Source organism: Vicugna pacos, chromosome 33, assembly GCF_048564905.1.
Source record: "Vicugna pacos chromosome 33, VicPac4, whole genome shotgun sequence".
NCBI classification, from domain to species: domain Eukaryota; kingdom Metazoa; phylum Chordata; class Mammalia; order Artiodactyla; family Camelidae; genus Vicugna; species Vicugna pacos.
Window position 1 is genome coordinate 14,068,147 of NC_133019.1, and position 15,700 is coordinate 14,083,846.

The 15,700-nt window shown below is 42.5% G+C and overlaps 1 protein-coding gene across 5 annotated transcripts in view; it reads left to right on the forward strand.

The window, feature by feature from the left end:
- The window catches only part of CADM1 (cell adhesion molecule 1), a 320,245-nt gene that overhangs the window by 204,720 nt on the left and 99,825 nt on the right, over nucleotides 1-15,700 (forward strand). The gene's annotated exons all lie outside the window — the stretch shown is intronic.

The following is a 15,700-nucleotide window of genomic DNA, read 5'->3' on the forward strand; positions in this document are numbered from 1 at the left end:
GACTGGCAAAATTGTTCCTTAATTGGGGAGAAAGGTAGTTCTGTAAAGACAGGCCCTTTTCCGAACATAACAAATTGAACCACCAGAATGCATGTCTTCCCCTGCTTAGGTTTTGTTTCAGCAAGAAAGCCTGAGTGGCCACGGGCTGGGTTTCAAGGAGGCATTTATCTTAACATTAAAATATTCCCGATTTTTAATTTTTTATATCATTATTTAGAGCGCAGTAATGAGAATTTTGTTTCATTACTGTATCCGTTGTCAGGTCACTGAATTTAAATTCCTTTTAAAACGCAGACAGTAATGAGTTTTCTGTATAAGCTGAATGCCCTGGGCTTAATAAACAAAATGGCCAATAGGTGTTCCCCTGGCTTAAGAAAAATAAAACCCCCTTGGATGGCCTTTTTTGTTTATTTGTTTGTGTGTCTATATGTGTGAAAAAGAGGCTTATAATGTGGCATTATATTACCCCTCGTTGAATATTTATTACAGCGGGCAATACGTGTTTGCCCTACATACAAAATACAAACTTCAGTGGGCATAAGGCTAGTGACAATTTTAAGTTCTCTAATTAAAAAGAAAAATTAGTTGTACACATCTAAACTGCCACTTCCTTTAGAAGAAAAACGGAAGGAATAAGAGTTGATTGTGCTCACTCTCGTCTATGCTTTCACAGTTCACACGTGGCTTTGACTTCAGAGTGTCCGTGATGCTCTCTTAGAAATTATTTCAGTAACTGTGAGGTGATGGGTGTGTTAATTCACTTGATCGTAGCAATCACGTCACGATGTATGCATATCGTGTTGTACAGCCTAAATGTGTACAGTATGTATTGGTCTGTCATGCCTCAATAAAGCTAGGAAAAATTATTTCATTTTCTCCTCCCAACAACCACATCTATGATAATTTGATACACGAAAAATACTGAGTCTCAGAGGATCACTAGGCAAAAGCAAATACTGAGTCTCAGGGTTTGAGGTTTGCTCAGTGGCAAAGTACATGCTTAGCATGCCCAGGGTCCTGGGTTCGATCCCCAGTACCTCCATTAAAAGTCAATCAATCAATCAATCAATCAATTTAATTGCCTCCCCCTAGCCCCCGACAAAAAAAATAAAAAGATTTAGAAAAAGGTTTGGAGTTCTATGCTAGGCTCATGGGACTTGTGGCCACCGAGCTGCTATGTCCTGCAAGAAGGGGCCTGCAGTGGGAATTCACTTAGAAGTCATGAGTTCTGGGCTCAGCCCCAAACTCTCATGTGCTCTTGGACAGATGGCTTAATTTCTCTGCTTCCTCATTTATCAAAGTGAGGCTACTAATACTCACTTTGTATTTGTTTTAGGATGAAGTGAAACAAATGAAAACACTCACTAGTCATTCAGTGACTACTTTTCTTCATATTTCTAGTCCAAGACTAATGTTTCTCCTTAAAACCGCAGTTTGGATCATAGACACTACACCTATAAATGTCTATCACAGTTTCCAGGCTTCAAGACGACTAGCTGAGTGACTTTGAACAAGTAAGTAAACTCCCGGTGCCTCAGTTTCTTCATCTGTAAGATGGGGGCCAGAACGTCACTGGGTTTTTGCTGAGATGTAGGAGTTCATGCATTGGAAGTGCTTTGAACACTTTCTATCAGAGTAAGTGCCCAGCACAGGTTGGATAGCGTGAGCTATATAATATTAGCCTTTCTCCTTTAAATTATAAATTGTGTTCACAAATGCATCTAAAATCACTGTGCATCTAAAATGAAAACGTTTTAGTCAGTTCTAAAGTGTTTGATCTAATTTTAAACCCTAGTCTTTGGACTGTATAAATCAAGGGGTTGGCAATTTGGTTTCTGATTCCTTGGCATTGACTGATCAACATTTGGTTCGTTGGTGAGCATTTAAGAACCACCAGTGAGAGCGTAAGGAATTAGCAATCCTTCATACTGTCAGGAAGCATTGAGATTGAGCTGTCAGAGGCCGAGGGTGAATGCTTCATTGGATTGAGCCACTGAACCAGTTGGATTCTTTGTCTTCCATGGCATTCTTGGATAGAGTCCATTTAACTAGGAAGTAAAGACTTTGGCCAGTTCATTTAATAGGAAAGAACTTCGAAAATTCTGTGTTAACCACTTAGACAGATTGGAAATGGGAGAATGTTGGTTATGAGTTATGGAGCTAAACGTCTTTAAAAAGAATTCAGGAAAATAGTATGGCATGAAGTAGTACGGAACCGTGGACTTCAATATACAGCCCAAACCGTACCTTTAAAGCATTAGAAAAAAACGTTTCCTTGTCTGTCTTTTTAATTCATCAGAATGACCCTTTATTAAATGCTGGGGTGGAGCGGCGGTGATGAGGAAGCGAGAAGAGAAACAGAGCCCTTGGAATCGTGGCTGGTGACAGATTCCACACTTGTGTGGATGCGCTTTATCCATTTTTGATGACTGTCTTCCCCTGTGTTTTTCGTTAAAAAAAAAAAAAAAGAAACAAACCCTGTCTGACTGACTATATAACCTTTAAAAACTGGTAACTGGTAAACCGAAGCAGTGAAACTGACATTAAAATCCAGTGAAGAGAAATGGAAGGAGGGAGCATTACTCTAGCAAGGGGCTGGCCAGCCCACTGTCCCCCTGTTTGGTGCCGGGAATAAGAATGGTTTCTTCTGGCAATGGCCATCACTGGCAGTAGTAGTATTAAATTATTTCCCGGGGGGTAGGGTGTAGCTCAGCGGTACAGTGTGTGCCTAGCATGCATGAGGTCCTGGGTTCAATCCTCAGTACCTCTGTTAAAAAAAAATACATAAATAAACCTAATTACCTACCCCCATCCCTTCCTCCCCCCCAAAAATTCACATCTATTTCTGGTAGTAATCATACAATAATAAATCATCTCTAGACCATGAAATGATTGACCCATTTGTAGGAGCAGTCTTCAAAGTGCAAGCACTGCTCTGTCCCTTGCTGGTCTGTCTGCCTTACCTTTTCCCCTGACACACCGTGCACACACACGCACGCACACGCACACACACGCACACACACGCACACACACACACACGGAGCCTGTGCTCGTCAACCTCCCCGCTGTTCCTCCAGGTCCCCCTGCCTGGAATGCCTCTTTCAGCCTCAATAATTCTGTCATCTTTAGGAGCTAGTCCAAGGCCCCAGTTCCTTAAGAGCTTTTTCCCCACTGGATAGGATTTTTTTTCTCCCTTGGATTGGATTCAGTCCAGTTCCAGATGTATTTCTTGAAGGTGAGGCCCTGGACATCCCACCCAGAGCACAGTGGGCGTGGCTTCTGCTCTCAAAGACCTTACAGGGCAGGAGGGGATGCTGGGGAGATCAGGCTTGTAGCAGATGGTGGAGGCTGAGACCGGAGGGGGACAGGGTCCTTGGGGAGCTCAGATGGGGCGCCTTACCCCCAGACCTTACCCAGGCTTCTTCACAGATCTCACTTTGCCCTAAACATCTAGAGCAGCTCTAGAAGCTTCCAGGGAAATTGAGGTTTAATTTCACGCTGCCTTGCATTCTTCTCTTTTCTGTAGGTTGTCTCCCTGGCTGGATGGTAACTCCCTTGAGGGTAATGGCCTTTATTATTTTATTTTTTTATGCTGCCTTTTAAAACTCGATAGGGTCTCACACAGCATCCAGTGGATAGAAAATACTCAGTAAATACCGATTTGCGGAACACCTCTTCCCTTCCCTCCTCTTTTGGCTTCGCACGGGGATGATTTCTCACGTTCCTGCATGTGCCTTCCATGGTTTGAAGATGGCTGGTCTCCAGACCTTGTTTGCTCACGGCCAGTGAACTCCAGCTGACTAGAGTCGCTGTCTCTGGCACTTGGTTCCTAGGTGGGAGCGTGCCTTCTTTCTGCCATCCGTCCTTCCTGGGGCCCATCAATTACACTTCCGGCTCTCCAGCACGCTCTCCCACCCCCTCTCTCGCACAGCCTCTAAAATGGTGTCCTCTTTGGGGGGACTGTTTTCCTAATGAGGGCCGAGTATAATTTAAGGGCTTAATTTCAGAAAACTCTCTGAGGCAGCCGACCCATAAAATGTTATGATTCACGACCACTTGTTTTGTTCTCATAATGCAACCTAAACTAAAGAGCCATTCATCACAGCCATAAAAGCTGCTCATGGCTGTCTTTGGTATGTCGTATGGAGGATAATTCAGCCCACGGAGAGGCAAGAGATGGATTCATGGGGCCATTTGCCTTGGTGTGCATTAAGAGCCAGTCATTTCTGAGCCCTGTGGAAGACTCTATTTTACTATAAAACTCTGAGTTCTTTCTCAACCTCACTTAGTTTTCCTTCTCGTTGTAATATCAGTGTATATTCACTTACAGACCCTCTCTTTCCCCTATAAATCATTGCCAAGACCTGACTGTGCCTTCATCCGTAGCCCTTGTAGACTGCTGCCTTCACCTGTTAAGATAGGTGTATGAAGACACATTGGCCAGAAACCCAGCATGCAGTCTCCACGGAGGTACCTCGGTCATCTGTCAGCTCTAACAATGCCTGGGAGAACCCTTGGTCCTGCCCTCACACTTCCCCAGAGGGCAAATAACCAACGTTTTCCTAGAAATGAGTGAGAAGACAAAGCATGTGGGCATTCCAGGCTATGTTTTCCTAGTGTTATGATGGAAATTCAGTGTTGCTTGTTCACGCAGATTGCTAACTGTGATGTCCTCAGTAAAACTTAAGAGACCTTCTTGTATTGTGATTCATATGTGAACACCAGGATGGATGCCATGTATGACCTTTCATGTTTCTTCATAATCGTATTTATCTAGGTCGTCACACTTTAGAAAGGACATATGAGATAATATTCTGGAAGTTAAGGACTTAGGCCGTAGAGTGGATGAACCTGGGTTTGAATCCTGACTTAGGCACTTGTTCAGCTGTGCTTCTTAGATGGGTTACTTAACCTCTCTGTTTCCTCACGTGCAAAATGAGGTTAACTCTCCCTGTCCCATAAGGTTACTCTGAGGATAGAATGAGATAATCTGTTTCAAAGTCACCAGGATACTTGGCACACAGTAATCCGCGATACTTACTTATCAGCTCATTTTTATTAAGAGCCTACCAAAAAAATAGTAGAAGGGGAGGAACTAGAAGGAACTTACCGAATTCAGAAAAACTCAACAGTTGCAGCAAAATTCCAAGATGGATGACTTACATGTCTTTGATACCCGCTGTGCTTCATGAAGCCAGCTCAGAATGTGCTGTAAAGAGAAGTGCACCTGAAAAATGAGCCCGTTACTTAACTCCCTGATTAAGTGTCAGTGACATGGTGTTTTGTCTCCTTCTTCCATTAGCTATTAAATACAGTATTTTAACTCACCTTTTTCACATCAGTTGTTTAGCTGAAAAGTACATCCTTTTTCGTCTTAGGAACTAAGCTCTTTTTCATTGAAAACCACCGTACTTACAGACAGCTCGTGTATTTCCACTTAAGGTGCACCTTGTGCTGCATATTTGCCCTGGATCCAAAGATCCATCTTTTTTAGCAGACTCATTTTAAACGCTCCTAGAACTAAATGATTTCCTTGAAGAACAGGTTTCATTATTTGGCAGATGAAGTTGGCAGTGGCCATTCAGAATCTTCAGCTGGAGAGCAATGATTTTCGAAAGCTCAGCAATTTTGAAATAAGTTTATGCATAATTAATAGTAGGAAATTGGTAAAAAAAAAAAAGGTATTGCAGAATTGTTTGGAACATATCTTTGTCCCCCTTTTTAAAAATCCATTTCCCCCTCCAAGAGGTAAAAATAGCATTTATCTTTGTCGTCTCTTTAAGCTCAAGTCTTCAGGGGGAAAAAATTCCCTGGAGCCAAAGTCTTGATGCTGATGGAATTAATGCCCCTACTATTTATTATTTCTTTTCATGGAGAGTTCTGGGGTCTTCCCTGCACTTCAAAAGAAGCCTGCCTCCTATGCTCTGGAGAAGTTTGGTCGCTCAGAAAGGCTTGGTAGAACTGTGGGCAAGAGTCTTCCATGACCCATGGCTTTAGGAAGACTTAAGCAAAAAAACAAAGCCTGCCTCCTTTTTTAGCTCTTTTCCCCAGTGAGTGAAATGGAGTCTGCCTTGTATTTGGGTGGGTTTCCCCATCTCCTGGGAGTCCAATCCATTAATAGCTAACATTAGGTCATGGCCAGAGGGGCCACGGTCCTCGCCGCTGTCATTAGTGAGCTCTTATTTCTATTCCAGTGAGAAGCTGAAATTGACAAACTGTCTGCGGAGCTGTGTGGCTCTTTGCCGCCTGTTTTTGAGCAGGACACATTAAGTATAAGTTACTTGTCATGGTAGACTCCCTCATCATTAATCACCGAGAGACCACATTCCTAGGTAAATCAGTAAACTTGTTGATAAAGCCACATCTTGATAAAAAAGGTACCTTCCTGACATCTTCTTGTCTGCCCGCCCGGTCTGCAGTGTTGCCGCACACCCAGAGCAAGCTGCTTTATTCTGTTCTGATGATGGCGATGCGCCGTGGATCTGTGAGATCTGAGCCATTGCTGCGGCATGAGGCCCGCTTTGATTTGTATACAATATGAATAACTGTCTGTGTATTAGGCATGCTCTAATTTTTTTCATCTTCTGTGCCTACAGGGACCACATTACCTTATCAGGGTAAAGTTCATTCGGTAGGACTGATAATTAATCCCCTGTTTCCTTTTCTTTTCCTGCTTTCTTATCTAGTGGCTACATTCTATATAAATTCCAGCATTTTTCATCACTATGCCAAATAAAGCAATTTGGGGATGCAAGCAATAAAAAGCTTATTTTTATAACCCCTCTAGAAAGAAAACTGCACAGACTCCATTTCAGTGGGGAAAAAAAATCCATTATGTGGCCACATTTACATCTACTACTCAAACCAGTTGTTGGAGCAACCAGTTGTCACTGATGAGTTTCTGGTCTTCCGAGAATGTCCCAGAAGAGATGGTATGTTTGTCTGAGATATTTCCACTCTTGATGCCTTCCCTGTTCACACCACACCATGTGCTCCTTTCCTTGCTGTGTCATTTTTAAAATAGAAATGAGACTCTGGTAGAGGTTATTAACTCAAGATTCACATCCTTAACTGGATAGCAAATGTCTTACTAATTCAGGCTTGTATTTAACTGGATTAAATCAAAGTGGCTTGATGTTAGCATGCCGTGCCATCAAGTCTATTGTCCTTTGATGAGAAGGGGCACAACTTCGTACCGCCCTGCAGTATGCAAGTCTCACACTCGTCCTAGGTCACTGGCTTGCCGTAATTTCATCTGGGGACAAGGGAACATGGCAGCTCACTGAGCTAAATATTTCAGATGTAGGAAGGAATATAGTTCTAATTAAACTGAATCTGGTGCCTGTGGCAAAATAATGTGCTTAATGCGTCGGGGTATGTGTGAAAAATTACATGTATTTCCATCAGTTGGTTTTTTACCCCTTCTCTCATCCTTCCTCTTTATGACTGCTGCCTCTCCCACCCCAGCTCAATTTTGGATACTGTTACTATAGAGGAATTATTTCGTTACTGATACTGGACAGCACAATAAAATCTGGAGAGTCATAACAGTTACCCTGAACATTAAATGTGTCTCTTCTTTGGACTGGTAGGGAAGAGTTCAGGCTTCTCCTGTAAGTTAAAAAACAAAGGAGCATAATTTTTCTGCATTATCTAATACAGAATAGCAGGTCCAAACCCCTGGGCTCCTACCTGGTTTTCATTTAGAAAAGAAGAGCAATTGTAGCACAAAGTAGATCTTGAATATTCAAGAGAAGGTCAAGGCCGAGCACAGGATTTTTGTCTTCTTGGCTTGACACTTTTCTGTTAGGTGCTCTTTCTGCACAATTATTGGGGGGCGGGGTAGAGGGTGGGAAGGGATAGACTGGGATTTCAAAATTGTAGAACAGATAAACAAGATTACACTGTATAGCACAGGGAAATATACACAAAATGTTATGATAAATCACAGAGAAAAAAATGTGACAATGAGTGTGTATATGTCCATGTATGACTGAAAAATTGTACTGAACACTGGAATTTGACACAACACTGTAAAATGATTATGAATCAATAAAAATGTAAAAAAAAATTATTTGGCTTTGGGGGTTAAATGTTAAATTCGGCCAATTTCACTTGATACCTCATTCCTAGGCATCAAGTACCCAAACTCCGTTTTTGCAACCTTGAAGCACCTGTATGATGATCCTGTAATTAGAAATAAGTGCTAAGGCATCTAATTTCCTGATTTGTGGGTTGTCCTAGGTGACAAAGGGCCCGGGGGAGGTGGGCTTGGAAGGTTTGCCATTCTCAGAGGCTGTCTCACCCAGTCCTGGATATCTGCCTCCTTTCCAGTGACCTCTGAGGGCCTGATTCAATGGTCATCTTGAGTTAGGTGACCCCCACATCTGCATCTTTCTTTCAAAACCGTAGAGCTGCCCATCACTTAACCATTGGAACATCATCTACTCTTCCCTGCCCGTGTCCTGTGGGCTTCCCAGCGTCATTGATGAGTCCTAGCCCTCCAGACTGGCCTGGGCGTTTACCTCCGTTCTCTCCACGCTTCTTCCACGCCACCACTCAGAGGTCCACCAGGCTGTATAAACATCTCTTTCGCAATTCTAGGAGCTGATCTTTCCTCTTTATGACTGCTGCCCCTCCCACCCCAGCTCAGGCCAGCACCCGTTTGCCTGGCAGTGCTGCAGTAACCTCTCGGCTAGTCTCTTCACGTTAGGGGTCCCCCTGGCCCCCACACTCATCACACACACCACGCTCAACCCACCTTAGCTCTGTAGAATTCCCCTTCATGGAGAACAGTGTGCTACATGCTTCTTCACTCCATTCTGTCCACACTCACAGGCATAACCTCCTTCTCTCACTTTGCAGCATCCATAGGTTAAAGTCTGCATCCTTTCCGCGATGTTCAGAGCCCTCCCTAGCAATCTCCACGTAAGGTCCTGTTTCTCCCATCTTAACGCTTCCTCTTCTCTAACACATTCACTGGCTCTTTATCACATCCTGTCTTTTATCTTGCTTCCATGACGACCTGACTCATCTATCCTAAATCCTGGGTTCCCAGAAGACAAGTTCTTTGTCCTTAACTTACTTCTGTCTACCATGTGTTGTGATAATAAACTGACCAATAATAATTCTAGCTAACATTTACTGAGCATTGACTATGTGCTGATTACTGGTCTAAGCGCTTTATGTATTTTTTCTCGTTTTAGCTCACAAAAAGGTATTATTGGAGTGGGAAGGGATAAATTTGGGAGTTTGAGATTTACAAATGTTAGCCCCTCTATATAAAAATAGATTTTTAAAAAAGTTTCTGCTGTATAGCACAGGAAACTGTTCAATATCTTGTAATAACCTTTAATGAAAAAAATATGAAAATGTTGTACGTGTGTATATGCATGACGGGGACATTGTGCTGTGCACCAGAAACTGACACATTGTAACTGAAGGTACTTCAATTAAAAAGAAGATACTGTTATTATTATTTCCTTTTGTAACTGTGCATATGGAATTCAAAGAGTAAAGATCACTTTTCTGCAACATAGACAAGCCCTCATGACAATCGACAGGGCACATTAGGGAGGGGATTTGGGCAGCCTTGAAACTGGACCATGAGGACCTGGTGGAGAAAGGAGTGAGACTTGCAGGGCAGGTGGTGAGAACCCTGAGCCTGTAAGAATGATGTCAGGGATGAAAGAAAGTGGTGATGGGAATGAATGCTGATCCTTGGCAAGCAGTAGGGGGAGGAGTCCCATGGAGCTTGGTGCCCCTCCCCCTCACTCAGTACTTAGCACAGCAGGCTTTGTACTCCTCTGCTCCTTTCTATTTCTGTCCTGTCTCTCCCGCTGAACGCTGAGGTCCTTGAGGAAGGGGAATGTAACTTACTCGTTTTTGTCGTTTCAACATTCAGTCTATAGTAAATGCACAATCGGTGTCATTTGATGATGACCATGGAGCGAAAGACTAAACTAACAGGCAGCCTTCCCTCTGTTAGTAGAAGCCTCCTTCTGTGAAGCATGAGGATGGTGTGGAAAACCTATTTGGAAGAGGGACTTCTGCGGTAGAGAAGGGCTTCTCACTCTCCCTTTTATTTTTTTTTAATACCAATTTGACCACATTAATTGTATTGCTGTAACCTGTGGCATTAGAGGGGATGGACTGAGGTGATTACAACTAGCATTCTTTCTAATTAAGTTCTGGTTTGATCTGGAAATTCAGTGGAATGGTCACCATGATTTCCGTGGACTGTCATGTTGGTGTTCTCGTTAATGATGGTGTTCTGCAATTCCGTGCTCCTGAACGGAAGAAGAAAGCATACCTTACGTTTCCCTGCATTTCAGGGAGCTGGGAGCCCTGTGTCATTTTTCAGGCCAGGCCTTCAGCAAGTCTCTGTGGCAGCATTAGAGCTTGGTGGCTGATCGTGGGCTTGCCAGGGTGTCAGTGCTGTATCATAAGACTAATCGGTGAAACAAAACAAAAAACTTGTCAGAGAGAAAGAGAATTCTCTGGCTGACTTTGTGGTGGGCGGAGGTGTGGCTGGTCAGTATGTTCCATTCTCCTCAGGCTGGCTGGTGGCTACCAATTGTAAGATGCTCCGTGGCTGACAAGCCTCCCCCAGCCTGTACTTTGCCCTCAGGCTCGCAATTTATTGGATGCAATCTCGTTGAGAATATGTGGTCTTTATTAGTGTTTGGCGCCGATCGACTTTTCTTTGTCCGCTTCTGCAGAGCTGGTAGGATGCTTAGTGTAGGGAAGAAACTGGACGGATGACAGTATGGGGACAGGAGAACGGGAGGTTTCAGGTGCTCAGACCCAGACTGCTGGCTTAGCGTAGAGATGATTTGAGCACATGGGGTAGAAATAGCTCATTTGCACCCACAGAGCTTTTGCAGCCTTCCGGTCAACGACTAATCACCGAAGAATACACTTGTCAATAAAAACGGAGTAAGTTAGTTTCCAGATACGTGAAAAATAAATGTATGTGTAAAAGACAGCTCTTGCCCTCCAGATGTTTATGATGTAATGAGAACACAAACCTAATGTTTATCTTGACATCCTCCAAGTGTTACTGTGGGCGTGCTGGACTTTATATGTAATATTTGATTTTTCATTGTGGGGGTATAGGTGCATATTCTCATTTAAATTTCTCTACTGATCTCCACCTGGCTTTGTCTGTTGACTTGATTCTGTTGTGTTGCTCTAAATGCAGTCTACAGAAAGATTTGTAAGCGGCTTTCTCCAACTCCCCTCCCGTACTCTCCCATGTGCTGTCTCTTTAAGAAACGCTGCCCACACATGTGACTTTTCTCCCCCTCCTTCTTGCTGGTACCTGTTGTTTTAAACAGTTTCTCAATTGACCTGTGCTACTGAGTAGCTTCTTAAACACAAATACAAATGCTTTGCGAGTAGAAATTAAATGCCAGAGAATCCGTAAGAAATATAAATCATAGCCATTTAAAACAGTCATCCTATAAGGAACTGTAGAAATGCGAAATTAATAAATACTGCCATAGGCATTAAATATTCACTGCCTACTACTTCGGAAATGGTATAACAGCATCATTTTTTAATGATGGGTAATGATAAAACACATCAATTTTAAATAACCTGTTTTCTCCTTCCCTCTCTCTGAAGCTATGAGTTGGCAAGCTTGAAATTAAACACAAGTAAATGCAATAACTAAGCTCCTGCTAACCTTAGTCGTGGGACAGACACTTTTCCTGTGCTTTCTGAATGGTCTGTGGCTGTCTGAAAAGACTGATAAATTGAGAATTGGTGCTAATGGGATCAGCTTGAATTTAAAGAAAAAATACATCTTTCGTAGCGGAAAACAAGAAATGCAGAATCTTAAATAACAAATGCGCCATTATCCTCTAATGCATTCTTATTTGTTTCCTTATTAAGGCTCACTGAGCCCTCTTAGAATAATTAAAATGAACCTGTAACGATAATACATTTCTACTCCTTTGCCTCCACCTCCCGCCAAATCCTTTAAAAACACCTTTATTTTTAGGCATGCTTCACTTGTTATTTAATAAGTTACTTGCAAAATACCAGAGTAGGTTCAAGGAAGAAACAATGATAATATCTTGGATTCATATGTTTCTTTGCTATAAAAAAAAACTGTATAGAGCCTTTATCTTCAATCTTATATGCCACACAAATTCAATTGACAGATTTTTCTCTCTGTCTTATAGACGGAAACACTAAAGCATCTGTTTCCTAAGGTTACGTTGTAAAGCAATGTAAGAGCTTGGAAGTCCTAAGAGGAAGAAGCCCAGGGTGCTATGGGACCGACGCTAAGTGGGATCCTGAGCCTGTCTGGAGATGGTGGAGTCCGGTCGGATCTCATTCAGGAAATGGTATCTGAGCTGAGATCCAAAAAATGAGTTGGACTCCATCAGGCAGCAAAGGAGGGAGGAGGAAGTCAGGGAGAGATGGAGTTGCTTTGGGAACGCATAGAAATAGCCACGTCTCTGCAACCATGGCAAAGCTGAGGGGGCAACACGACGCTGTAGGAGGACCTGATGCTGAGCAGTGGTGCAACACAGGGAAGGATATTTGTGGAAATTAAAGAGTTCGGTTTTGTCTAGTGGGGCTTGGTTTTGTTTTGTTTTGATAATTCTCTATCTCAAGCTGGTTAAGAGAATGGTGGGTGACCCTTGATCGTGTTTGAAATGTGTCATCTTGATTGATGGGGGAAAATATCTCATTTACCTCTGCTGGAAAGGACCCTGGTGGGGATGGAGGGCGTCCTGAATCAAATTCCTGGGAAGGGGGTTTGTAGAGGAAGCAGCACACGTGGGAAGAGTCGAGAGGGGGCAAAAGGGGGAGTGCTTGTGGAGGAACAAGCCCTGATGGGGAAGAGACACAGGACCTGCACTCCCGGAGCGGCTGCTGGGTCCCTGTGAAGCCTCCCCACCCAGAAAACCCTGGTACTTAAAGAGGTTTGAAGCCTCCCGTGTGTAAGGAGAGATGAAATGAAGTTATTAACAGCGTGAGGACGATAGAAATCAGTCTCATCCGATGGCTCTACCTTCGTTTCACGCCAGTTCCTCCCAGCTTTTGGGCTGTCATTGTCGCCCCCGCACTCCCCCCAACCCCCAGTTTTTAGGCCCCAAGCTACAAAGGACGGGAGTGACTCCAACAGAAACACCGCCAATGGCATTATTACCCTGGACCATTGTCAGGATTTTGTATTAACAAGTTGTGTGAAACTGAAATGGGGACAAGGGAAGAAGTAGACTCTTTTAAGCCCAGCCATTTTGTTTTTCAAGGGACAAATCTCCCTGGGTGATAACTACCAGATTGATGGGGCTAGCGAAATGGCACTCAGAACGGAGAACTGTTAACACAGTGTGTTAGCGGAGCCTGGTGCTCGCGCTTAAGCACCTGGGGCCATTCCGTGATTCAGAGCAAGAAATAGGAAACAAGCCCCTGTTGTCTAAAGAGAACCTGGCAGGAGTAGTCGCTGGGTTTCCATTTGAGCAGAACTCCATTAAGAGATTACTAACTAAGAAGCACTAAGGCTCGTCGTTGAATAAGCAATTGAAATCAAACCCCAAAGGTCGTCTAGGTGAATTCACACGTTCCTCCACCTGCAGAAGTCGGCTGGAATCTCACACACACACACACACACACACACACACACACACACACACGTCATTGCAATATTTAAGAGCATGGGGGAGGGGGTCTGACTTTCAGGGAAGGAAAATAGACCTCGAAAGCCCACTGAAATGTATAGTGATTTCTGTTAAATGGGTATGAAGATCGTCACTCCAGTATGTCAGCGTATGTCTTGACTCTGACACTTTTTTGTCATGTACTTTTCAAAGATGGCATGGAATTTGTCACTAGCTCTAGCCAGCTCATTCTTTCTCCGGGCGATGTTTTGATAAATGTTGATGAGTTTATAACTGTAAAAGCAAATGACATTTATAGTGTGATACACGCTTTACCCATTGCATAATTACATCTAATGGCTTTGCATGTAGAAAGGCATTACTTTTGTGTAAAATGACAGTCTAAACCCCCAGGCCTACGTTTTCTTTTCTTTTTTCTTTTTTTTACACAAAGATAAAGACTTAATTAAAAAGCAAACACAATTTATTTTCGCATCTGGCATTGAAGGTACCTGGCTCTTTGGTTAAATTTGTGATACTCAGGATGCTTCTGATAACAAAGATCAGTGGGTTTCGTCTCTTCCCCCTCTGTCTTTGAAACATCAGCGAACTCGTTTAATTATCAAGCTGATGTCTGGTATGACTTCTTGTTTCTCATTTCTAGTTAAAAGAGCTATTTTGAAATTTAACACAGAATTGAATAATGTGTTCAGTTAATGAGGAACGTTTAAGAGGCGTTTCTAAATTTAACGTGATCGCAAAATGATTAAGCACCGTGGAGGTATAGACATACTGTAGTTAGACGGTGGTGATGTTTCAATGGTATTTCAAGCCTATTGGTTGTGGTCAGGAAATTTTTGTTTTTTTGTTTTTGGGGGGGGGGTGTGTTTTGGTTTTTGGTTTTTGGTTTTTGGTTTGCTTTTTGATTTGTTATTTTTCTTATTTTGACATCTTGCATAGAGAGAGCCATTTAGACCTTTTAAAGTGTTGATGGTCACAAAGTAGGTGACTTCATCTATAGCAGCCATAGCCTTCCTGTCAGAAATACAGCTTTTAGCATCTTGCTAGGATATCTACTCTCTGTTTGAGCAGATAACCGAGTAGCTTTCTAGGAAACAGGCCTGCCGTGGCAGTGATTTGTTTTTCCAGCCCTGTCTTGACCTTACTGCCCTGAGATGATGGCCTTTGACCTGTTGAAGTTGTTCTCTCCGCCTGCCTTTCCGTCCTATAAACTTTGTGACATTGCTTGCTTTCTTCTAGAAATAAAGCTAAATCAAAATAAGTCTCTTCTCAAGTGTTTGGCCATAGGAGTAGGCTTGTTTTTAGTCTCTAACTTCTGAAAAACAATTACTGAGTTATCTGTGAATACCATGAAGTCTGTCCCCTTTAGATTGCTCGTGTTGGATCCTGTTGAAAACTTAAGCTTCACGGAATGCTGGAGAGTGAAAAGATTTTTTTTTTCTTTTGGAGGTTAAACGCATCACGATCTAGTTGTTATATGAATTTTATTTAGTTCTAAATGATTTTTAAATTAATTAGTGGGTTTTTTTCATGTTAAAATACGAGCACCAGTTATTTATATGTACCTGAATAAACCTGAAACTCAAGTAAACTATCTGATAATACGCCAAAAAAAAGATTCTGTTTATAGTGAGTGAGCTCAAAAAAACCCAATTTCTGAGCTGGGATGCAACAGCTGAAGAAATGTTGCCGCTGAGTGTAATCCCTTGGCCAGGAGGCTTAATAGAAATGAGAAATGCACTGACTGCAATTAAAATGCAGGTGTGAGACTGGTGTTGGTGTCTCAGGTCAGGATTTTAATAACACATCTTTGAACTGCTTTCTTTTGCCTTTAACAAAATCATAGAGCTATAGTCTTTGCAAGTTCCTAAAAAAAAAAATCTATAATAGAAGAAGTGATGTTAAACCAACATTTAAGACCTTCCAGAGAGCCTTCAGAATTTATTGGAAGAAGACACAGAATAATTTTCTGTGGAAGAGTGGTTAGAAAGAACCATTTCCATGCTTTTAGTCTGGGACAGGTGGTATAGATTAATGTTGAATACATACAAAATCTATTG